This window comes from Pimephales promelas, chromosome 14 (genome assembly GCF_988280905.1).
Source record: "Pimephales promelas chromosome 14, fPimPro1.hap1.1, whole genome shotgun sequence".
In the NCBI taxonomy this organism is placed as follows: Eukaryota; Metazoa; Chordata; class Actinopteri; order Cypriniformes; family Leuciscidae; genus Pimephales; species Pimephales promelas.
In genome coordinates, this window is record NC_142782.1 from 34,518,075 (window position 1) to 34,542,915 (window position 24,841).

Genomic DNA, 24,841 nt, shown 5'->3' on the forward strand with positions numbered 1-24,841 from the left:
TACATACGTGCATACATACATAAATACGTGCATACATACGTGGAGACATACATACATACATGCATACATACATAAATACATGCATACATACATGCATACATACATAAATACGTGCATACATACGTGGAGACATACATACATACATGCATACATACATAAATACATGCATATATATATATATATATATATATATATACACACATACATACATACGTGCATACATACATGCATACATACGTGCATACATACATGCAGACATACATACGTGCATAAATGCATACATACATAAATACGTGGAGCCATAGAAACATGCATACATACATACATACGTGCATACATGCATACATACTTGGAGACATACATACATGCATACATAAATAAATACATGCAGACATAAAAATATATACACACATACATACATACATACATGCATACATACATACGTGCATACATGCATGCATACAAACAAATTCAACTGATATTCAGGAATCAGTGTGGATTCACACATACATGCATACGTGCATACACACATAAATACGTGGAGACATACATACATACATGCATACATAAATAAATACATGCATACATAAATAGACTTATACATACATACATATGTGCATACATGCGTGCATACAAACATACATACATATGTGCATACATGCGTGCATACATGCATACATACAAACAAATTCAACTGATATTCAGGAATCAGTGTGGATTCACACTTGGCAAGTAGGTCAACACTTTCTTCTCTACCAAGATAACGTACAATGACTTCTGTGCACTGACCCTGAAGGGAGAAAAGCGACTTTTGATTGATTTTACATCAGTTTTCACACTCTGATTTCTATGAATCTGATCATAGTTCAATCTGTCACAGTCTAACAGATTTGATTTCACTCACAACTTTGACTGAATGTGCATTTACAGTGTTTGTCTTTATTGAGTAATGTTTATCAAAGTATTACAGTCATAGAGGGTCTGGGATAAGGTAATGTCTGAAGCGTGCGGTGGGTGAAAACCCTTCAGCGTCTCTCACGGTTGTCATGGTTTGTTTCCACTCTCTCAGCAAACAATCCCGTCTTTGTTGTCCTGGTCTGGAGAGGATCCTTCAGTCCGCGCGTCGCCGCATTCACTGATTGCTCTCTTTTTCTGCTGTTACCTCACATATGATATTTAGAGGCTCATTTGAATGGTCCTGCATCTGATATCACACAACATAATAAGCCGAAGATGAGATGGCCAGTCTGAGGGACATGCAAATCATCTCGATAAATTGGATTTCGCCGTGTTAATATGAACACGCTGATTGTGAGTATATTGTCCAATCATGCTGCAGAATCACACAGGCTATTATCACAAATACATTCATCTAATGTCACACTTTGAGTCTGAACTTAAAATGTTATGATTCGTTTGATCCTTTGACGTTGATTTTTGACGTTAACGTTGGCTTTTCTCGTCAGTTCATGGCAGCCACAGAGCATTCTTGGGGAAATATGAGTCTGAAAACCGTCCCGAGATGCTGCCAGACGAGAGAGGTTTGGCTTTCCAGACAAGAGTGAGTGATTCCAAAATACACAATATTTCAGAAAACTAAAAGCTGAACATGAGAACGAATTAGTCTTTTCAGAGCTATGCTTTTTTTGCAGTTCTTCTTGGACACATCTCTAAAACAAATATGTTTTTATTTTTTTTTATGCAGTCTTAAATTAAATTAAAATTAAGTGCAATTTAATGTCAAGACTTTTATTTTCTGAAAAGGGTTTTGTGTGTGGTTACCATGATGTTACACTAGAAATACTTAAAAGTCCCCCTGTAATCCCTTAAAACTCATCTTTGATCACTAAAATGACATATTTAAACTTTTTTCCTTGAAAAAAAATCTTCATGCCTTAAAATATCTTGAATGTAACTCGACCCCCTTGCCTCATTTAGTGTGCACGGTTCTATGAATATGCAAATGAGCCCCGCCCCCACTCACTCAGAGATCGATCACACGTTGATCTGATTGGTTACTTGTGTTACTTGATAGGTGGTTTGTGACGTCAGAAACACCAGCGATTTCAAAGTGTGTTTTTGCTGCAGTTTTAAAGAGGAAATACTCAGCAATGCTGTCCACTTATCAACTTACACATGGTGTGTCTTAAAGGGACTCTGTGTAGATTTTTAGGTATTTTATTATCTGAAATCAATATTTTTATTCATAAATATGTCCTCAATGGTGTACAAATACCTCTGCAAATTATCTGACTTATCCTCGTAAATGAAGAATTTATTATCTTTATGTACATGGGACGGGTAGGTTCACGGAGGCTTCCATGTCCGTTCCGCCATCTTGAAAACTATAATAGCAGAGAGGGTCAAAAAGTACCAGCCAAACGCGTTTCCACAACGCGTTTTCGTTCAGACTCAGAGCCATCGTCACGTCACATTGAGAGGCGCATTCCCTGCAAGTTTAAACGGCACTCCTATGATTGCTGATTGCTCTTTTGCTCTATTATTTGTAATTGCGGACCATATGCCGAGTCACTCACAGGAGAATGCATCCTCCTCGCAAAAAAAGACCAGACTTGAACGAAAAAGGAAACGTGACCGGAGATTGCAAAAAACAAGGTCATTCATTTTTCCGTTTTAAAATTAATCGGATATGGTTCGATTTTCTGCGTTTTTCGCATCCAGAGCCAGCATTTTGAGAGGTCTTTTGACAATTCAGGGCCGGGGGGAGCTCGTCCTCAAATCATTGAACATTATGCGCGTGCTTTCAGTTTCGGTTTTCAATTCGATCAAGTGTTTATGTTCTCTTCTCTATATTGGATTATGAAATTAATAAACTTCCCCTTTCAATCAGATTGAAATTTAGGATCGAATAAAGCGTGATTGAGTAGCCTATTCTATAACTAATGTATTATTTGGGCACAATATACACAATACATACACAATAACAGCCTAGCTGTTCTGTCTGCCCAGCGCTTCCACAGGGCCGCGCGCGGGTGTGTGTGTGTTTGTGCGTGTCCATATACCTGGTCCATACCAGACACACTGCCAGTCTCCGTTCAGAATCGATTGGTTCACGGAAATTGGTGGTCTTGTTTTTAATATGTGGCTCCAGAATCGCTAGCAAAGCATCAAACTGTCCCACTGACATTCTGAGGTAAATGTTGAATCGCTCAGGATAAATTCGCAACTTCTTGATAATGAACTCCTTCCTCTCGGCGCAATTTCAGGATTGGATGGATATTTTCTATTTCTTCTCTTTTCAATATGAGAGAGGGCAAAAATCATCCTCACTGCTTGACGAATCCATTTGGTATTTTTGCGTTTTTTCCCCGCAAAGGTTTAATAAATACGCAACGGACTCGGTGTGCAAGGTTTCTATGCGTGACGAATTTTTAGGCTGACGTACAGGAAAATACGCATACGAAATTTTCGTACTCAGTGTGCAATGGCCTTAAATATCGGGATAGCGTTTTCAACCGTGGAAAGAGCTAATGCAGCAGAAAGATTTCAGAAGAGACGCTGAAGTTGCCTGCTTTCTCCTCGACAGGTTAGTCAATGTTACAGTCTGACTTAATTTTTTTGTCATTGCTTGGTTGTGTAGCCTACTTTAATATATAGACAGTATAACATTTATAGGTAAAAAAGTTAAACAAGGTCTTTGATGAATAGCAGCTATTGACTACTTTACTCGCAGCTATTGTGAAGGAAGGTGCTAAAAACAAGGTTTGTAAGTTAATTCTTTATAACCTATAAATTCAGTAAGAATATAGAGATAATGATTGTAAGAAAATATTGAAGAAAATATTGCTCTCTGTAAGATTTTCTATAGCTTTCTTTTTATATATATGATCAATTAGCTAAAATTGTGATTTTGCTATGTGGATAAGATTGTACAGAGAATTAAAATTAATTTATACAGCTAGACACATAAATTGTACTACACATAAGTTAACACATAAGTTGCTGGTTTTTTTTAAGTTACAAACCTGTTCACCCGGAGAAAAACTCGATGAAGTGTTACTACAAGACATCCTGTCATAGCATTTTTGGTACATAACGGCAACCGTAGATGCAATACGCACTTGAAAAAGCGAGGCGCTGGAGAGCAAAATTCGTTTGAATGCAAAATACTATTTAACCACTAGATGGGGGTATTTCCTACACAGAGTCCCTTTAAAGCGTAAACAACATTTAAAACTGGATTTTCACCACAGGGGGACTTCAAATACATGCATGGTTAAAAAAAACTAATTTACGTAAAATTTGTGTTTATGCTACAAATTATTACGTTCCTATAGCTCAATGTTTATCTTATTTAAAGGTACACTATGTAGGTTTTTTTTGGGTTCAAAATTAACAAAGTTTGAGTCAATAGATCAATCGTTCTTTCAATCCATGTTTTGTACTATGGTAAAGCCTATTATAAATGTTCATATTTTAGAGCGTTCGGTATGGTTTTTGCAGGACATTGCATTCGCCCGTGCGTGTCTCGTTCTATCAGTAAATAGAGACAAGTTGCTTTACTAACAGACATGGCCTGCATTTGAAAATGGCATACTTCCCTGTTACTGTACGTTCACACCAGACGCGAATAGCGCGTCAAATTCGCGTCTTGTTTGACGCATGGCCACTTTGTGTTAATTCGCGCGTCAAAAGTGTCAAAACTGATGCGTGTAAAAACAAAAGTTTGTTGCGAAATTTATGCGCCAGAATCGAAACCCGTTGGCGGCCATCTTTTTTATGTTGATCGTGCATTCATCGAGAGAGTCACCGCTCTGTATTTGCTCTGGAGAGCAGAACAGCGGCGTGGGGATCATTGTCGCCGTACTTATTTTTGTTTTGATGATAAATAGAGCCAGCCTCCAAAAGTTATTAAGATTTTCTTGCTCACGTCCAGACATGAATTTATGCACGCATGTTGGTTGTCTTTACATTGTATTAATATTCAACACTATCGCACGACCAATTCGTACGAATTCGACGCATGATTAAAAAGTGTCTAATTCGTACTAATTTGTACGACCTCACTCGTACTAATTCGTACGATTTGTCTAAACGAATTCATACGAATGGGCCAATTCGTAAAATATGTACGATTTAGCAAAATCGTATTAATTCGTACGAGTGAGGTCATATGAATTGTTACGAATTAGCCACTTTTTAATCATTCGGCGAATTCGTACGACTTGGTCGTGAGATCGGGTTGTAATATTTCATATAATCTAGATATGGAATAAATAACATTCAATACAAAATGAACATGTCTCGTATATATTGAAATAAAGTTTTAAGTGATAAAATATTTGATTTGACGCCAACGTTCAGATTTTTCAACTCGGGCGGCAGGCGTGAATTTGCGTCAAACGCGTGAATGCACAAACAGCACTAACTAAATCATTCGCGCGTATCGCACCTAACGTGCCAGACGCTCAATTCGCACCTTTCGTGCAAACTTTACGCGCGAATGAGGCGTATTCGCGTCTACCGCGCCGCAGGATTTTTTAAAACTACTTTGATGATGTCTTTATTTCCTTTCTGGACAAGGACAGTATACCGTACACACATGTCCAATGGAGGAACAGAAAGCTCTCGGACTAAATCTAAAATATCTTAAATTGTGTCCTGAAAATGAACGAGGTCTGACGGGCCTGAGAGTCATTTTCATTTTTGGGTGAACTAACCCTTTAAAATAAAGTTTTGCACAACCCTATAGTGTTTTGCAGGTCACGTTTATCATCAATACATGTGAAATGTGTGATATGAAGTTCTAGATCTTCTGCTGTCTGGTTTCCACATCTGAGTGTCACAGCAGAGTGTGTTTCTCACGGTGTGGCAGGAGAACAGAGCGGGCTGTGCCGCTTTCTGCCAGCGTCCTCCTCACCATCTCGCAGAGAGCCACAGAAATCTGCATAGCGCTTCATCTCACACATGCTTCATTATCTACCTCGGCTTCAGACCTGACAAACACACTCAGGAAAACAACCTGCAACTCATTACAAACCAAGCTTTAATATTGTTTACCAGCTGTTTTCTACCAGCTACTTTGAAAGGACAGTAACAAACTGCTTATAATTAGTATTTAAAACTTGTTAGCTGTGGGATGTTACGAACAAAAAGCACTTCAGTGTTTTGAAGCTACTTAAAAAGACAATAACTTTTAAACTTTTAATTATTTATTTAAGTATAAACATACTATCTGAAGGAAGGCTTTTGAATGAAAAATCGTGACGGCATTAAACGTGAACGGTTACACTATAAAATAAGGTTCATTAGCATTAGTTAATGTATTATCGTGAATAACAATACGCAATATTTGAAGAGTTCAGATGCAAAAGCCTCTAAATGCCATTTGAAATTTTCTTCTTTGATGATGATTTTGATCAAACTTGTATATTTAAGTTCAGTAATTTCACTTAAATAACAATTAATAGGTAATTATCATAGCCATTTAAGTGAAATTACTGAACTTAAATATACAAGTTTGATAAAAATCATCATTAAAAAAGAAAATTTCAAATGGCATTTAGAGGCTTTTGCATCTGAACTCTTCATTTATTAATCTTTGTCAATGTTAGTTCATTAAAATAAAAACGTTGTTCATGTTAGTTCACAGTGCATTAACTAATGTTAAACATTTGATTTAAATAACGTATTAGTAAATGTCAAAATTAATATTAACTACACTCTAAAAAATGCTAGGCTGTTTGAACCCAAATTTGGGTCAAATATGGACAAACCCAAATGTTGGGTTAAAAATGCAATTAAAAAATTTACAGTTGAAAGTCAAAGTTGAAGTTGGGTTACATTTTGAAATTGAATTTTTAACCCAACATTTGGGTTTGTCCATATTTGACCCAAATTTGGGTTCAAACAACCCAGCATTGTTTAGAGTGTAAGATTAAAAAATGTTGAGCTATTGTTCATTATTAGTTCATTTTAGTTCAAGTTAAATAATGAACCTTATTGTAAAGTGTTACCAATTAAACAAACTTAAAACAAACTAAAAACCTAAAACAACACTCTAATAAATGCTGGGTTATTTCAACCCAAATTTGGGTCAAATATGGACAAACCTGGACAAAAATTGGGTTAAAAATGTAATAAAAAAAAAGTTGAAAGTGAAAGTTGAAATGTTAAATTACTTTAACCCAACATTTGGGTTTGTCCATATTTGACCCAAATTTGGGTTAAAACAACCCAGCATCGTTTAGAGTGTAGACTACATGCATATTGCATCAGTGAAGCGATTCATTGACATTAACATTGCAAATGAACTGATTCACTGACAGCATTAAGTTAAACTAACTAATTTAAAAACTAAATCAACTAGAATACAGCCAAATTTGTCTTTGTCGAATGCATGGTAAAGCATATAAGCTTTTAATTAAACATTTGCTATAATGATTGAATGGAACTGAATCAGTGAATCTGTTCACTGACGTGAATCATCCAGATGAACTGATTCAATTAATTGATTTTTTTTTTTACATAAATAAATGTAAAGTTTCAATAGATGTCCTCCAAACAAGCTTGCACACAGCGTCTCTTTTGTTTCCCCACCGCTGGAGACATTTCTATTCCAAAATATCACAACGTATCGTCGCTTCGGTTCGCTATACTGAACTTTTAAAGGTTTTCCTGAAGAGCTCCTTCCACTCTCTCATTCCTCGCGCTGGAGGTTTTGGCTTCCCTCCATCAATTTTAACGCCAAACCCCTTCTGTAGATCACTTCAGTGCGGTGGAAATAATGAGTCCTAAAGGAAACCATACTGTCGACGGTTTCGGGCCAAAAGATAATTACGAAAGAATTAAGATTTTCCGAACGCTTATAATCCTCTCGTCTCGTCATTACAGCAGGGCTGAAAGTCACGGCATCAAAGCAAGCGATATTAATGCTGACTTCAAGGTCAGAACATCAATTCAGGCTGTTCTGACCCTCAAAGATCCCAGTGAAGGACAGACATGCGAACCGGATCATGTTCTTAATGAAAAGTCTCATAAGGAGAGTGTACTTTCTTTCTGAAGCCCGACGTAAGTTCGGTTCACTCTTAAAGCGGAAGTATTCATGTTTAAGCGTCATGTCAGCTTGTTTCAAGGCCCATTTGCATCATTTTCTGTTCCAGAAAACTGACAAAAAAATAAATAAAAAATCACACACACTTCCATTCAAGTCTCTTCAGCTCACTTGGTTTTTTTTTGCGACTTTTTTTTTTTATCTTGTGAGATATAAACTCACAATTCTAAGGAAAAAAATATGTTTTATAAAAAATAAGTTTATATCTCATAATTCTGACTTTATAACACACATTTGTGACTATTTTATACAATTCTGACTTCGTATCTCCCAATTGCGTGTTATAAATTGGGAGATAAACATGCAATTCGGAGAAACAAGTCAGTTTATATCTCACAATTCTGAATTTATATTACGCAATTCTTTCAATTAAATTTTTTCTTCTGTGGCATAAAACAAGCTTCCATAGTACACCAAGGCTACATTCATATGATCAAAAATACAATCAAAATTATTAAATATTATTACAATTTAAAATAACAATTTTCTATGTGAATATATAGTAAAGTATAATTTATTCCTGTGATTTCCAGCATCATTATTCCAGTCTTCAGTGTCACATGATCCTCCAGAAATCACTCTAATATGAGGATCTGATGCTCAAGACACATTTATGATTATTATCAATATTGAAAACATATTTTTGTAGAAATCAGATTCTTTTTAGGATTCTTTGATGGACAAAAAGTTCAAATAAACAGCATTTATACATTTAACTAAAGTCTTTATTGCCAACTTTGCTGAATAAACATAATAATGTAGTTGTCTGACCCCAAACTTTAGAGCGTTATCGTATGTCCAACAAGCCCTGATGTTTGCATGGACGTGCTTGTATTTGTTCAACGGAGCAGAACAGAAAATGCACAAATGGAAGAAACAGAGCTCAAAAGCTGAACGTCCAGAGCCTTTGTCTGGGATCGGGATCACGGCTGACCCGGAGTCTCCCGTCTCATCTCATTAGAGGAATGATTCAGCAAGCTGGAGGTTCTGGCGTGGGCCGGCGGGACAAAGTTAGACTGGTTGTGAGAGATACCGACGCGAGCGCGGTCTGGGGTTTGAGACCAACTGTCTTTCTTGGCCCGGATGCCATCCGTAATATTCAGCACATTTCATACACGGTTAATTTCAGCTGGACAGCTTCAGTGCCAATGAAAATACATTCGTTCTCTTCGCCTTCGACACTGGGAGCGTTCCAGGCCTCCCTCTCGATTCATGGAAAAGTGCACAGGAAGAGAAGGAGAGAAAGATTTAATTGCAAAGTGAGCCATTCATTTAAAAACCGTGGAAAGACACCATCTAACCTTTCGGTGTTATAAATCACAGGATTGATGAGGGGAATGGCTGCAGTTGAACACACGGAGAGCTGGATCTATTGTCCATATACGCTGGCTTCGGGAAGACCGAGTCTTGCTTTACAGACGCCTGTTATTTGATGACTCAATGGAGCCGAGGAACGTTTTTTTTTGCTTTGAGCGAAAGAATTATGGCTGGGGGAAAACAACCACATACTCAGATAAAACGTTCTGCCAGGGACTTTTATGAATACCATTAGATGTCCTGGTCCTTGATTTATACGTCTGCATTCCTTGGACGAAATAAATCATTTTCTCAAGGTAACATCCTAATTAGGCCAAACGCAAAGAACAAAAAGTGTCTTTCGTGAGGCTGCTTTACGAGACTTATCTCCTTAATCTTGCAATCTAAATCTGTGTTTTGAATCTGAAGGAATTCAAATCTTCAAAACAAGTACCAAAAGCAGAGGCCAAGAAATAGAAATCTGGTTTTGATTAGAAATAAAATCGATAAACAACCTGGTTACATTAAAAAAAGATTTCTAGATTTAAAAAAACAAAAACACGTTTGTATATGCCCGTGCGAACAAGAAAACGCCATTTTTATATATATATATAGATGTATATTTTCTGACCAGTTGGTGGCGCTATCATTCTCCCCCTGTGCTTGGCTCCTGGTTAAATGAAGAGATCCCTCTCCGATGATAGAAATCTTTCACAGTTTTGCACCAGAGACTGCAGCCGGTTTCAGGCTCTCATCCGCTGTTAATGACGATTGACATATTCTGGGAAAGCAAAAGCCAGCAGTGGAAGAAAGGTTCTCCGAAACCTCCTCGATACTGTCTCGGGATCGCAGGCGGTCCAGTTTCCATGAGTTCATGTCCTGCCCACAGCGGCCCGTGTTCTGTCTGATCCGCCTCAGATCTTGAATGTGCGACATGTAAACGTTATGATTATAGATATTACTGTATGACGGACTTCTCAGTCGTTGATGAGGCTGCAAACACTCGCGTGTGTTGACGTGTTGGCCGTCTAATCTCGTCACTCTCTTTGGTTGATATTCCTGATTTACAGTAAAATAGTTTCTCAATCTGAAGATTTTTTTTTGGGACAGAAAGTTTAAATTTAAAGATTTATATCTATTTATTTGTTTATTTACTTATTATTTAATAAATAAATTAATATTTTTATGTATTATCTATCTATCTATCTATCTATCTATCTATCTATCTATCTATCTATCTATCTATCTATCTATCTATCTATCTATCTATCTATCTATCTATCTATCTATCTATCTATCTACAGTATCCATCCATCCATATGTGCATACATACATACATACATCTATCCATCCATCCATCCATCCATCCATCCAACCATCTATCTACAGTCTCCATCCATCCATCCATCTACAGTATCCATCCATCCATCCATCCAACCATCCATCCACAGTATCCATCCATCCATCCATCCATCTATCTAGTCTCCATCCATCCAACCATCTATCTACAGTCTCCATCCATCCATCCATCTACAGTATCCATCCATCCAACCATCCATCCATCCATCCATCCAACCATCTATCTACAGTCTCCATCCATCCATCCATCTACAGTCTCCATCCAACCATCCATCCATCTATCTACAGTCTCCATCCATCCATCCATCTACAGTCTCCATCCATCCAGGTATCTAGTCTCCATCCATAATCCATCCATCCATGCATCCATCTATCTACAGTATCCATCCATCCATCCATGTTTACTTTTCCCTTTTCCTTGCCCGAGTCCTCGTTCCTTGTTTGTTTCCGTGGTTTCTAATTGAGTTTCAAACTCAATGAGTTCTCTGTTTAATAAATATTGAGTTTATTCGTTGTTCTGTGGCACGCATCTCTTTTGTATGGATTACACTAACCGAATATATATATATATATATGATTTATTTGTCCTTGAGAGGAAATTTGTTTCCACCATAGATGCGTGCATAATACAAACACACATGTATAACATATTAAGAACACGAACATATAAACATTTACAACAAACAACAGAGAAAAAAACCAACAAGAGAGCATACCTCACGTATCAATAGCAATATATACATATTGCAAACAAGATGATGTATATAATGTGTAATGCTGGAAGAGAAATTTTAATTTAAAGAACTTTTATTTGTTTGACATTTTTTAATTTATTTGCATAAGATTGTTTGCTTGTTTGTTTGCACTCGCATATAAATAAGCTCCAGACATGTGAAATTCTGATCTCATGCGCTCTATAACCGGTGTTTAAGGGACATCTGTGTTTCTACACAAACCGCTTGTCGCATTTCACATATTAAAGCGACAGCACGGGCTGGAGTGTGTTGGTCTCAGGTGAATAATGTCCTCAGGCCTGCAGATGTTTGGCTTTATAAGTGCAATCGAGGTGAACTCGTGTGATTATGCAGGGATTGTGTGACATTGCTGCAGAACGGCAAACGTCAGTAAGCGAAACTGTGAAATGCAATTTTTCAATTTCCTCATTGGTGGAGGTTCACGGCAGACGTGGAAATGGATAGTGTTGTCAAACGGTAAAACATATAGAATATGCTTTTGTTCCCTTAACCCCCTCAGACCTGAATTGTGTTTCAAGTTTCTGAAAAACATAAGTATATTTTCCCAGCTCATGAGGTTTCTATAAATGAAAAATAATAATTACTTTTTAAATAATTACTTTCATTGTGATTTTTTTTGTCCATTCCAATGGACATCTGGTCAAAACAGGTGTACTTCCCAAAAATGTACCAACATGAAATAAATTAATAAACATAAAATTTGTTGGTCTATACTTTAAGCTTTTTCTCAAGGTCAAAAAATTACAGCAGTATACCATTTCAACTATAGTTTTGAGGTTTTTGTTTTACAGATTGCACATTGTTTATAACAAACTAAATATATTCGAATCAATCAATATTAGAGTCATTTTCTGTGTGCATTTTGCTTATTTAAAGGTGCAATGTGTAAAAAAGTTGAGTATCTATTAACAGAAATGCAATATGACATCCATAAAGAACTTACTTAATTAACCATAATGTTTGTATTACCTTAGAATGAGACATTAATAGCTCCATAACCGCAGGAATCCCCTTCTATGAAGGTCGCCATGTTGTGACGTCATATTCCTACCGTAGCCGAACGCGAACAAACAGCGCTACAGAACGCGTTTCATCACTACCTTGAAAGATAAGTAGCGGAAAGCTGGAAGCTAGCCTTACACTCCGTGAGTAGTGACTTTTCCCTTGTGAGTGGTGTAAAATATGTAGTTGGGATTGTTTCATGTAACTTAGTTCTCCCTCGCTGTGTTATGGGTTTGTTATGTTGGGGATAGATGTGCTGTTACGTTCGTGAGACAGCTGATGATTAGTATTCATGTCATTGACCGTAAAACAGTACGTTACAGGAATCACTAGCCCGTCGATAGAGACTTTTAGATCACTAAAGTCGATCACGAAGAGTTTTCAAAATCAGAGAAAAAAGCCTATTGTGTGTAGTAAATAGTATCTATGGGATGCGGAGATGACATGATTGTAACAGCGCGCGCACTTCCGACCTTTGGACTCATGCGATGCCGACGCGTCCCAGCTCAGCCACAGCAACAGCTCATATTAGCCAGTTAAACTATCACTACCCTGTTAGAAAAAATATATAGCTGCTCCCTCGCTGTATTATGGGTTTGATACAGTATGTGTGGAGAAATGTGCTGCTGGTTACGTTTGTGAGACAATCAGCTGATTACTATTATTATATTAAATTATATATTAAAACCCTTGATCCTCACCTGACTATGGCTTTGTAAACAGTACTCTGGCTATTCTCTGCTGTCTCAGCCGACGAGATGTTTGTCTCGTTTTAGCAACCGTAGCTTCTTCGAAAGTGAGGGGTGAGCAGTGGGCTGAGCCCTTAGTGCAAACCTGGTGCAAACTCGCAACCGAACCACTAGATGTCGCTAAAAATCACACATTGCTCCTTTAAGAACAAAAACTTGAACATTTTAACATTACAACTTTAATCCTAAGGTTTTTCCTTTATATTGCACATTTGTTTAATCATAACAAAATGAACCTAGGAATCAATCAATGCATTCATGTTAGAGTCATTTCCTGTGTGCATCCTGTGTTTTCTTGTACTTTTACAGTACTGGCAGGACGGTTGCCAGCAAGTCACTGTATTTCGATTTCCAGTAACTCTAGCTAGTCCAAGGCCGAAAAAAAGGTCCATTCTGTCCTTGGGCTGTAGGCAAACGGACGTGGGTTGGCGGACGAGCGCGGATTTAGGCTTTACTGTATGTGCACGCAGTAAAAGACATCTCAGAGAGTGCGCAAGCACGGGATGGTTTAACATTGCTTGAATGTTAAAACTGGTAAAACCATTGATAAACGTTAGTTGCGGTGCAATGCTGTTAGTTGCGGTGCAAAAAAAAAACGAAAGGGGTAACACTGTCATTTTTTTTTTCAGGTCGAAATTTTGAATTTCGATATCTCAGCTCTGGAAGGGTCTAGAGCCTCCATTTTTGCACTCAGGTCAAAGTCTCGTGGCCCTCTATCATAATCCAGAGTTTCAAGAAGATCAGAGAAACTCAAAATTTCGACCCCCCAAAAAAACGACAGTGGTACCTCTTTTGTTTTTTTTCGGGTCGAAATTTTGAGTTTCGATATCTCAGCTCTGGAAGGGTCTAAAGCCTCCATTTTTGCACTCAGGTCAAAGGCTCGTGGCCCTCTATCAGAATCCAGAGTCTTGAGAAGATTGGAGAAACTTAATTTTTCGCCCGAAAACGAAAAAAAAAACGAAAGGGGTAACACTGTCGTTTTTTTTTTCGGGTCGAAATTTTGAATTTCGATATCTCAGCTCTGGAAGGGTCTAGAGCCTCCATTTTTGCACTCAGGTCAAAGTCTCACAGCCCTCTATCAGAATCCAGAGTTTTGAGAAGATTGGAGAAACTTAATTTTTCGACCGAAAAAAAAAACAATGAAAGGGGTAACCCTGTCGGGTTTTTTTTTTCGGGTCGAAATTTTGAATTTTTATATCTCAGCTCTGGAAGGGTCTAGAGCCTCCATTTTTGCACTCAAGTGAAAGTCTCATGGCCCTCTATCAGAATCCAGAGTTTTGAAAAGATTGGAGAAACTTAATTTTTCACTCGAAAAAAACCCCGAAAGGGGTAACACTGTCGTTTTTTTTTCGGGTCGAAATTTTGAGTTTCGATATCTCAGCTCTGGAAGGGTCTAGAGCCTCCATTTTTGCACTCAGGTCAAAGTCTCACAGCCCTCTATCATAATCCAGAGTTTTGAGAAGATTGGAGAAACTCAATTTTTCGCCCGAAAATGAAAAAAAAACGTAAGGGGTAACACTGTCGTTTTTTTTTCGGGTCGAAACTTTGAGTTTCGATATCTCAGCTCTGGAAGGGTCTAGAGCCTCCATTTTTGCACTCAGGTCAAAGTCTCACAGCCCTCTATCATAATCCAGAGTTTTGAGAAGATTGGAGAAACTCAATTTTTCGCCCGAAAATGAAAAAAAACGTAAGGGGTAACACTGTCGTTTTTTTTTCGGGTCGAAACTTTGAGTTTCGATATCTCAGCTCTGGAAGGGTCTAGAGCCTCCATTTTTGCACTCAGGTCAAAGTCTCACAGCCCTCTATCATAATCCAGAGTTTTGAGAAGATTGGAGAAACTCAATTTTTCGCCCGAAAATGAAAAAAAACGTAAGGGGTAACACTGTCGTTTTTTTTTCGGGTCGAAACTTTGAGTTTCGATATCTCAGCTCTGGAAGGGTCTAGAGCCTCCATTTTTGCACTCAGGTCAAAGTCTCACAGCCCTCTATCATAATCCAGAGTTTTGAGAAGATTGGAGAAACTCAATTTTTCGCCCGAAAATGAAAAAAAACGTAAGGGGTAACACTGTCGTTTTTTTTTCGGGTCGAAATTTTGAGTTTCGATATCTCAGCTCTGGAAGGGTCTAGAGCCTCCATTTTTGCACTCAGGTCAAAGTCTCACAGCCCTCTATCATAATCCAGAGTTTTGAGAAGATTGGAGAAACTCAATTTTTCGCCCAAAAATGAAAAAAAACGTAAGGGGTAACACTGTCGTTTTTTTTTCGGGTCGAAATTTTGAGTTTCGATATCTCAGCTCTGGAAGGGTCTAGAGCCTCCATTTTTGCACTCAGGTCAAAGTCTCACAGCCCTCTATCATAATCCAGAGTTTTGAGAAGATTGGAGAAACTCAATTTTTCGCCCAAAAATGAAAAAAAACGTAAGGGGTAACACTGTCGTTTTTTTTTCGGGTCGAAATTTTGAGTTTCGATATCTCAGCTCTGGAAGGGTCTAGAGCCTCCATTTTTGCACTCAGGTCAAAGTCTCACAGCCCTCTATCATAATCCAAAGTTTTGAGAAGATTGGAGAAACTCAATTTTTCGCCCAAAAATGAAAAAAAAAACGTAAGGGGTAACACTGTCGTTTTTTTTTCGGGTCGAAATTTTGAGTTTCGATATCTCAGCTCTGGAAGGGTCTAGAGCCTCCATTTTTGCACTCAGGTCAAAGTCTCACAGCCCTCTATCATAATCCAGAGTTTTGAGAAGATTGGAGAAACTCAATTTTTCGCCCAAAAATGAAAAAAAACGTAAGGGGTAACACTGTCGTTTTTTTTTCGGGTCGAAATTTTGAGTTTCGATATCTCAGCTCTGGAAGGGTCTAGAGCCTCCATTTTTGCACTCAGGTCAAAGTCTCACAGCCCTCTATCATAATCCAGAGTTTTGAGAAGATTGGAGAAACTCAATTTTTCGCCCGAAAATGAAAAAAAACGTAAGGGGTAACACTGTCGTTTTTTTTTCGGGTCGAAATTTTGAGTTTCGATATCTCAGCTCTGGAAGGGTCTAGAGCCTCCATTTTTGCACTCAGGTCAAAGTCTCACAGCCCTCTATCATAATCCAGAGTTTTGAGAAGATTGGAGAAACTCAATTTTTCGCCCGAAAATGAAAAAAACGTAAGGGGTAACACTGTCGTTTTTTTTTCGGGTCGAAACTTTGAGTTTCGATATCTCAGCTCTGGAAGGGTCTAGAGCCTCCATTTTTGCACTCAGGTCAAAGTCTCACAGCCCTCTATCATAATCCAGAGTTTTGAGAAGATTGGAGAAACTCAATTTTTCGCCCGAAAATGAAAAAAAAACGTAAGGGGTAACACTGTCGTTTTTTTTTCGGGTCGAAACTTTGAGTTTCGATATCTCAGCTCTGGAAGGGTCTAGAGCCTCCATTTTTGCACTCAGGTCAAAGTCTCACAGCCCTCTATCATAATCCAGAGTTTTGAGAAGATTGGAGAAACTCAATTTTTCGCCCGAAAATGAAAAAAAACGTAAGGGGTAACACTGTCGTTTTTTTTTTCGGGTCGAAACTTTGAGTTTCGATATCTCAGCTCTGGAAGGGTCTAGAGCCTCCATTTTTGCACTCAGGTCAAAGTCTCACAGCCCTCTATCATAATCCAGAGTTTTGAGAAGATTGGAGAAACTCAATTTTTCGCCCGAAAATGAAAAAAAACGTAAGGGGTAACACTGTCGTTTTTTTTTCGGGTCAAAATTTTGAGTTTCGATATCTCAGCTCTGGAAGGGTCTAGAGCCTCCATTTTTGCACTCAGGTCAAAGTCTCACAGCCCTCTATCATAATCCAGAGTTTTGAGAAGATTGGAGAAACTCAATTTTTCGCCCGAAAATGAAAAAAAACTTAAGGGGTAACACTGTCGTTTTTTTTTCGGGTCGAAATTTTGAGTTTCGATATCTCAGCTCTGGAAGGGTCTAGAGCCTCCATTTTTGCACTCAGGTCAAAGTCTCACAGCCCTCTATCATAATCCAGAGTTTTGAGAAGATTGGAGAAACTCAATTTTTCGCCCAAAAATGAAAAAAAACGTAAGGGGTAACACTGTCGTTTTTTTTTCGGGTCGAAATTTTGAGTTTCGATATCTCAGCTCTGGAAGGGTCTAGAGCCTCCATTTTTGCACTCAGGTCAAAGTCTCACAGCCCTCTATCATAATCCAGAGTTTTGAGAAGATTGGAGAAACTCAATTTTTCGCCCGAAAATGAAAAAAAACGTAAGGGGTAACACTGTCGTTTTTTTTTCGGGTCGAAATTTTGAGTTTCGATATCTCAGCTCTGGAAGGGTCTAGAGCCTCCATTTTTGCACTCAGGTCAAAGTCTCACAGCCCTCTATCATAATCCAGAGTTTTGAGAAGATTGGAGAAACTCAATTTTTCGCCCGAAAATGAAAAAAACGTAAGGGGTAACACTGTCGTTTTTTTTTCGGGTCGAAACTTTGAGTTTCGATATCTCAGCTCTGGAAGGGTCTAGAGCCTCCATTTTTGCACTCAGGTCAAAGTCTCACAGCCCTCTATCATAATCCAGAGTTTTGAGAAGATTGGAGAAACTCAATTTTTCGCCCGAAAATGAAAAAAAAACGTAAGGGGTAACACTGTCGTTTTTTTTTCGGGTCGAAACTTTGAGTTTCGATATCTCAGCTCTGGAAGGGTCTAGAGCCTCCATTTTTGCACTCAGGTCAAAGTCTCACAGCCCTCTATCATAATCCAGAGTTTTGAGAAGATTGGAGAAACTCAATTTTTCGCCCGAAAATGAAAAAAAACGTAAGGGGTAACACTGTCGTTTTTTTTTCGGGTCGAAACTTTGAGTTTCGATATCTCAGCTCTGGAAGGGTCTAGAGCCTCCATTTTTGCACTCAGGTCAAAGTCTCACAGCCCTCTATCATAATCCAGAGTTTTGAGAAGATTGGAGAAACTCAATTTTTCGCCCGAAAATGAAAAAAAACGTAAGGGGTAACACTGTCGTTTTTTTTTCGGGTCAAAATTTTGAGTTTCGATATCTCAGCTCTGGAAGGGTCTAGAGCCTCCATTTTTGCACTCAGGTCAAAGTCTCACAGCCCTCTATCATAATCCAGAGTTTTGAGAAGATTGGAGAAACTCAATTTTTCGCCCGAAAATGAAAAAAAACTTAAGGGGTAACACTGTCGTTTTTTTTTCGGGTCGAAATTTTGAGTTTCGATATCTCAGCTCTGGAAGGGTCTAGAGCCTCCATTTTTGCACTCAGGTCAAAGTCTCACAGCCCTCTATCATAATGCAGAGTTTTGAGAAGATTGGAGAAACTCAATTTTTCGCCCGAAAATGAAAAAAACGTAAGGGGTAACACTGTCGTTTTTTTTTTCGGGTCGAAACTTTGAGTTTCGATATCTCAGCTCTGGAAGGGTCTAGAGCCTCCATTTTTGCACTCAGGTCAAAGTCTCACAGCCCTCTATCATAATCCAGAGTTTTGAGAAGATTGGAGAAACTCAATTTTTCGCCCGAAAATGAAAAAAAACGTAAGGGGTAACACTGTCGTTTTTTTTTCGGGTCGAAATTTTGAGTTTCGATATCTCAGCTCTGGAAGGGTCTAGAGCCTCCATTTTTGCACTCAGGTCAAAGTCTCACAGCCCTCTATCATAATCCAGAGTTTTGAGAAGATTGGAGAAACTCAATTTTTCGCCCGAAAATGAAAAAAAACGTAAGGGGTAACACTGTCGTTTTTTTTTTCGGGTCGAAATTTTGAGTTTCGATATCTCAGCTCTGGAAGGGTCTAGAGCCTCCATTTTTGCACTCAGGTCAAAGTCTCACAGCCCTCTATCATAATCCAGAGTTTTGAGAAGATTGGAGAAACTCAATTTTTCGCCCGAAAATGAAAAAAAACGTAAGGGGTAACACTGTCGTTTTTTTTTCGGGTCGAAATTTTGAGTTTCGATATCTCAGCTCTGGAAGGGTCTAGAGCCTCCATTTTTGCACTCAGGTCAAAGTCTCACAGCCCTCTATCATAATCCAGAGTTTTGAGAAGATTGGAGAAACTCAATTTTTCGCCCGAAAATGAAAAAAAACGTAAGGGGTAACACTGTCGTTTTTTTTTCGGGTCGAAATTTTGAGTTTCGATATCTCAGCTCTGGAAGGGTCTAGAGCCTCCATTTTTGCACTCAGGTCAAAGTCTCACAGCCCTCTATCATAATCCAGAGTTTTGAGAAGATTGGAGAAACTCAATTTTTCGCCCGAAAATGAAAAAAAACGTAAAGGGTAACACTGTCGTTTTTTTTTCGGGTCGAAATTTTGAGTTTCGATATCTCAGCTCTGGAAGGGTCTAGAGCCTCCATTTTTGCACTCAGGTCAAAGTCTCACAGCCCTCTATCATAATCCAGAGTTTTGAGAAGATTGGAGAAACTCAATTTTTCGCCCAAAAATGAAAAAAAACGTAAGGGGTAACACTGTCGTTTTTTTTTCGGGTCGAAATTTTGAGTTTCGATATCTCAGCTCTGGAAGGGTCTAGAGCCTCCATTTTTGCACTCAGGTCAAAGTCTCACAGCCCTCTATCATAATCCAGAGTTTTGAGAAGATTGGAGAAACTCAATTTTTCGCCCGAAAATGAAAAAAACGTAAGGGGTAACACTGTCGTTTTTTTTTCGGGTCGAAACTTTGAGTTTCGATATCTCAGCTCTGGAAGGGTCTAGAGCCTCCATTTTTGCACTCAGGTCAAAGTCTCACAGCCCTCTATCATAATCCAGAGTTTTGAGAAGATTGGAGAAACTCAATTTTTCGCCCGAAAATGAAAAAAACGTAAGGGGTAACACTGTCGTTTTTTTTTCGGGTCGAAACTTTGAGTTTCGATATCTCAGCTCTGGAAGGGTCTAGAGCCTCCATTTTTGCACTCAGGTCAAAGTCTCACAGCCCTCTATCATAATCCAGAGTTTTGAGAAGATTGGAGAAACTCAATTTTTCGCCCGAAAATGAAAAAAAAAACGTAAGGGGTAACACTGTCGTTTTTTTTTCGGGTCGAAACTTTGAGTTTCGATATCTCAGCTCTGGAAGGGTCTAGAGCCTCCATTTTTGCACTCAGGTCAAAGTCTCACAGCCCTCTATCATAATCCAGAGTTTTGAGAAGATTGGAGAAACTCAATTTTTCGCCCGAAAATGAAAAAAAACGTAAGGGGTAACACTGTCGTTTTTTTTTCGGGTCGAAACTTTGAGTTTCGATATCTCAGCTCTGGAAGGGTCTAGAGCCTCCATTTTTGCACTCAGGTCAAAGTCTCACAGCCCTCTATCATAATCCAGAGTTTTGAGAAGATTGGAGAAACTCAATTTTTCGCCCGAAAATGAAAAAAAACGTAAGGGGTAACACTGTCGTTTTTTTTTCGGGTCGAAACTTTGAGTTTCGATATCTCAGCTCTGGAAGGGTCTAGAGCCTCCATTTTTGCACTCAGGTCAAAGTCTCACAGCCCTCTATCATAATCCAGAGTTTTGAGAAGATTGGAGAAACTCAATTTTTCGCCCGAAAATGAAAAAAAACGTAAGGGGTAACACTGTCGTTTTTTTTTCGGGTCGAAATTTTGAGTTTCGTTATCTCAGCTCTGGAAGGGTCTAGAGCCTCCATTTTTGCACTCAGGTCAAAGTCTCACAGCCCTCTATCATAATCCAGAGTTTTGAGAAGATTGGAGAAACTCAATTTTTCGCCCAAAAATGAAAAAAAACGTAAGGGGTAACACTGTCGTTTTTTTTTCGGGTCGAAATTTTGAGTTTCGATATCTCAGCTCTGGAAGGGTCTAGAGCCTCCATTTTTGCACTCAGGTCAAAGTCTCACAGCCCTCTATCATAATCCAGAGTTTTGAGAAGATTGGAGAAACTCAATTTTTCGCCCGAAAATAAAAAAAAAAGTAAGGGGTAACACTGTCGTTTTTTTTTCGGGTCGAAATTTTGAGTTTCGATATCTCAGCTCTGGAAGGGTCTAGAGCCTCCATTTTTGCACTCAGGTCAAAGTCTCACAGCCCTCTATCATAATCCAGAGTTTTGAGAAGATTGGAGAAACTCAATTTTTCGCCCGAAAATGAAAAAAAACGTAAGGGGTAACACTGTCGTTTTTTTTTCGGGTCGAAATTTTGAGTTTCGATATCTCAGCTCTGGAAGGGTCTAGAGCCTCCATTTTTGCACTCAGGTCAAAGTCTCACAGCCCTCTATCATAATCCAGAGTTTTGAGAAGATTGGAGAAACTCAATTTTTCGCCCGAAAATGAAAAAAAACGTAAGGGGTAACACTGTCGTTTTTTTTTCGGGTCGAAATTTTGAGTTTCGATATCTCAGCTCTGGAAGGGTCTAGAGCCTCCATTTTTGCACTCAGGTCAAAGTCTCACAGCCCTCTATCATAATCCAGAGTTTTGAGAAGATTGGAGAAACTCAATTTTTCGCCCGAAAATGAAAAAAAAACGTAAGGGGTAACACTGTCGTTTTTTTTTCGGCTCGAAATTTTGAGTTTCGATATCTCAGCTCTGGAAGGGTCTAGAGCCTCCATTTTTGCACTCAGGTCAAAGTCTCACAGCCCTCTATCATAATCCAGAGTTTTGAGAAGATTGGAGAAACTCAATTTTTCGCCCAAAAATGAAAAAAAACGTAAGGGGTAACACTGTCGTTTTTTTTTCGGGTCGAAATTTTGAGTTTCGATATCTCAGCTCTGGAAGGGTCTAGAGCCTCCATTTTTGCACTCAGGTCAAAGTCTCACAGCCCTCTATCATAATCCAGAGTTTTGAGAAGATTGGAGAATATCAATTTTTCGCCCAAAAATGAAAAAAAAAGTAAGGGGTAACACTGTCGTTTTTTTTTCGGGTCGAAATTTTGAGTTTCGATATCTCAGCTCTGGAAGGGTCTAGAGCCTCCATTTTTGCACTCAGGTCAAAGTCTCACAGCCCTCTATCATAATCCAGAGTTTTGAGAAGATTGGAGAAACTCAATTTTTCGCCCAAAAATGAAAAAAAACGTAAGGGGTAACACTGTCGTTTTTTTTTCGGGTCGAAATTTTGAGTTTCGATATCTCAGCTCTGGAAGGGTCTAGAGCCTCCATTTTTGCACTCAGGTCAAAGTCTCACAGCCCTCTATCATAATCCAGAGTTTTGAGAAGATTGGAGAAACTCAATTTTTCGCCCGAAAATGAAAAAAACGTAAGGGGTAACACTGTCGTTTTTTTTTCGGGTCGAAACTTTGAGTTTCGATATCTCAGCTCTGGAAGGGTCTAGAGCCTCCATTTTTGCACTCAGGTCAAAGTCTCACAGCCCTCTATCATAATCCAGAGTTTTGAGAAGATTGGAGAAACTCAATTTTTCGCCCGAAAATGAAAAAAAAACGTAAGGGGTAACACTGTCGTTTTTTTTTCGGGTCGAAACTTTGAGTTTCGATATCTCAGCTCTGGAAGGGTCTAGAGCCTCCATTTTTGCACTCAGGTCAAAGTCTCACAGCCCTCTATCATAATCCAGAGTTTTGAGAAGATTGGAGAAACTCAATTTTTCGCCCGAAAATGAAAAAAAACGTAAGGGGTAACACTGTCGTTTTTTTTTCGGGTCGAAACTTTGAGTTTCGATATCTCAGCTCTGGAAGGGTCTAGAGCCTCCATTTTTGCACTCAGGTCAAAGTCTCACAGCCCTCTATCATAATCCAGAGTTTTGAGAAGATTGGAGAAACTCAATTTTTCGCCCGAAAATGAAAAAAAACGTAAGGGGTAACACTGTCGTTTTTTTTTCGGGTCGAAATTTTGAGTTTCGATATCTCAGCTCTGGAAGGGTCTAGAGCCTCCATTTTTGCACTCAGGTCAAAGTCTCACAGCCCTCTATCATAATCCAGAGTTTTGAGAAGATTGGAGAAACTCAATTTTTCGCCCAAAAATGAAAAAAAAACGTAAGGGGTAACACTGTCGTTTTTTTTTCGGGTCGAAATTTTGAGTTTCGATATCTCAGCTCTGGAAGGGTCTAGAGCCTCCATTTTTGCACTCAGGTCAAAGTCTCACAGCCCTCTATCATAATCCAGAGTTTTGAGAAGATTGGAGAAACTCAATTTTTCGCCCAAAAATGAAAAAAAACGTAAGGGGTAACACTGTCGTTTTTTTTTCGGGTCGAAATTTTGAGTTTCGATATCTCAGCTCTGGAAGGGTCTAGAGCCTCCATTTTTGCACTCAGGTCAAAGTCTCACAGCCCTCTATCATAATCCAGAGTTTTGAGAAGATTGGAGAAACTCAATTTTTCGCCCAAAAATGAAAAAAAAACGTAAGGGGTAACACTGTCGTTTTTTTTTCGGGTCGAAATTTTGAGTTTCGATATCTCAGCTCTGGAAGGGTCTAGAGCCTCCATTTTTGCACTCAGGTCAAAGTCTCACAGCCCTCTATCATAATCCAGAGTTTTGAGAAGATTGGAGAAACTCAATTTTTCGCCCAAAAATGAAAAAAAACGTAAGGGGTAACACTGTCGTTTTTTTTTCGGGTCGAAATTTTGAGTTTCGATATCTCAGCTCTGGAAGGGTCTAGAGCCTCCATTTTTGCACTCAGGTCAAAGTCTCACAGCCCTCTATCATAATCCAGAGTTTTGAGAAGATTGGAGAAACTCAATTTTTCGCCCGAAAATGAAAAAAAACGTAAGGGGTAACACTGTCGTTTTTTTTTCGGGTCGAAATTTTGAGTTTCGATATCTCAGCTCTGGAAGGGTCTAGAGCCTCCATTTTTGCACTCAGGTCAAAGTCTCACAGCCCTCTATCATAATCCAGAGTTTTGAGAAGATTGGAGAAACTCAATTTTTCGCCCGAAAATGAAAAAAACGTAAGGGGTAACACTGTCGTTTTTTTTTCGGGTCGAAACTTTGAGTTTCGATATCTCAGCTCTGGAAGGGTCTAGAGCCTCCATTTTTGCACTCAGGTCAAAGTCTCACAGCCCTCTATCATAATCCAGAGTTTTGAGAAGATTGGAGAAACTAAATTTTTCGCCCGAAAATGAAAAAAAACGTAAGGGGTAACACTGTCGTTTTTTTTTCGGGTCGAAACTTTGAGTTTCGATATCTCAGCTCTGGAAGGGTCTAGAGCCTCCATTTTTGCACTCAGGTCAAAGTCTCACAGCCCTCTATCATAATCCAGAGTTTTGAGAAGATTGGAGAAACTCAATTTTTCGCCCGAAAATGAAAAAAAACTTAAGGGGTAACACTGTCGTTTTTTTTTCGGGTCGAAATTTTGAGTTTCGATATCTCAGCTCTGGAAGGGTCTAGAGCCTCCATTTTTGCACTCAGGTCAAAGTCTCACAGCCCTCTATCATAATCCAGAGTTTTGAGAAGATTGGAGAAACTCAATTTTTCGCCCGAAAATGAAAAAAACGTAAGGGGTAACACTGTCGTTTTTTTTTTCGGGTCGAAACTTTGAGTTTCGATATCTCAGCTCTGGAAGGGTCTAGAGCCTCCATTTTTGCACTCAGGTCAAAGTCTCACAGCCCTCTATCATAATCCAGAGTTTTGAGAAGATTGGAGAAACTCAATTTTTCGCCCGAAAATGAAAAAAAACGTAAGGGGTAACACTGTCGTTTTTTTTTCGGGTCGAAATTTTGAGTTTCGATATCTCAGCTCTGGAAGGGTCTAGAGCCTCCATT

At 38.8% G+C, this 24,841-nt stretch overlaps 1 long non-coding RNA gene across 3 annotated transcripts in view; it reads left to right on the plus strand.

The window, feature by feature from the left end:
* The window catches only part of LOC120479143 (uncharacterized), a 40,161-nt gene extending 29,309 nt beyond the window's left edge, over nt 1-10,852 (plus strand). For 2 of the 3 annotated variants that reach the window (XR_016146578.1, XR_005622845.2), the window contains exons 3-5: nt 1,070-1,311; nt 1,467-1,561; nt 8,858-10,630. This is a non-coding gene — a long non-coding RNA (uncharacterized LOC120479143). Of the gene's footprint in view, nt 1-1,069; nt 1,312-1,466; nt 1,562-8,857; nt 10,631-10,674 lie in introns of those variants that run through there. The other variant, XR_016146579.1, reaches the window with a different exon arrangement.
* The last annotated feature ends 13,989 nt before the right edge of the window (nt 10,853-24,841 follow it).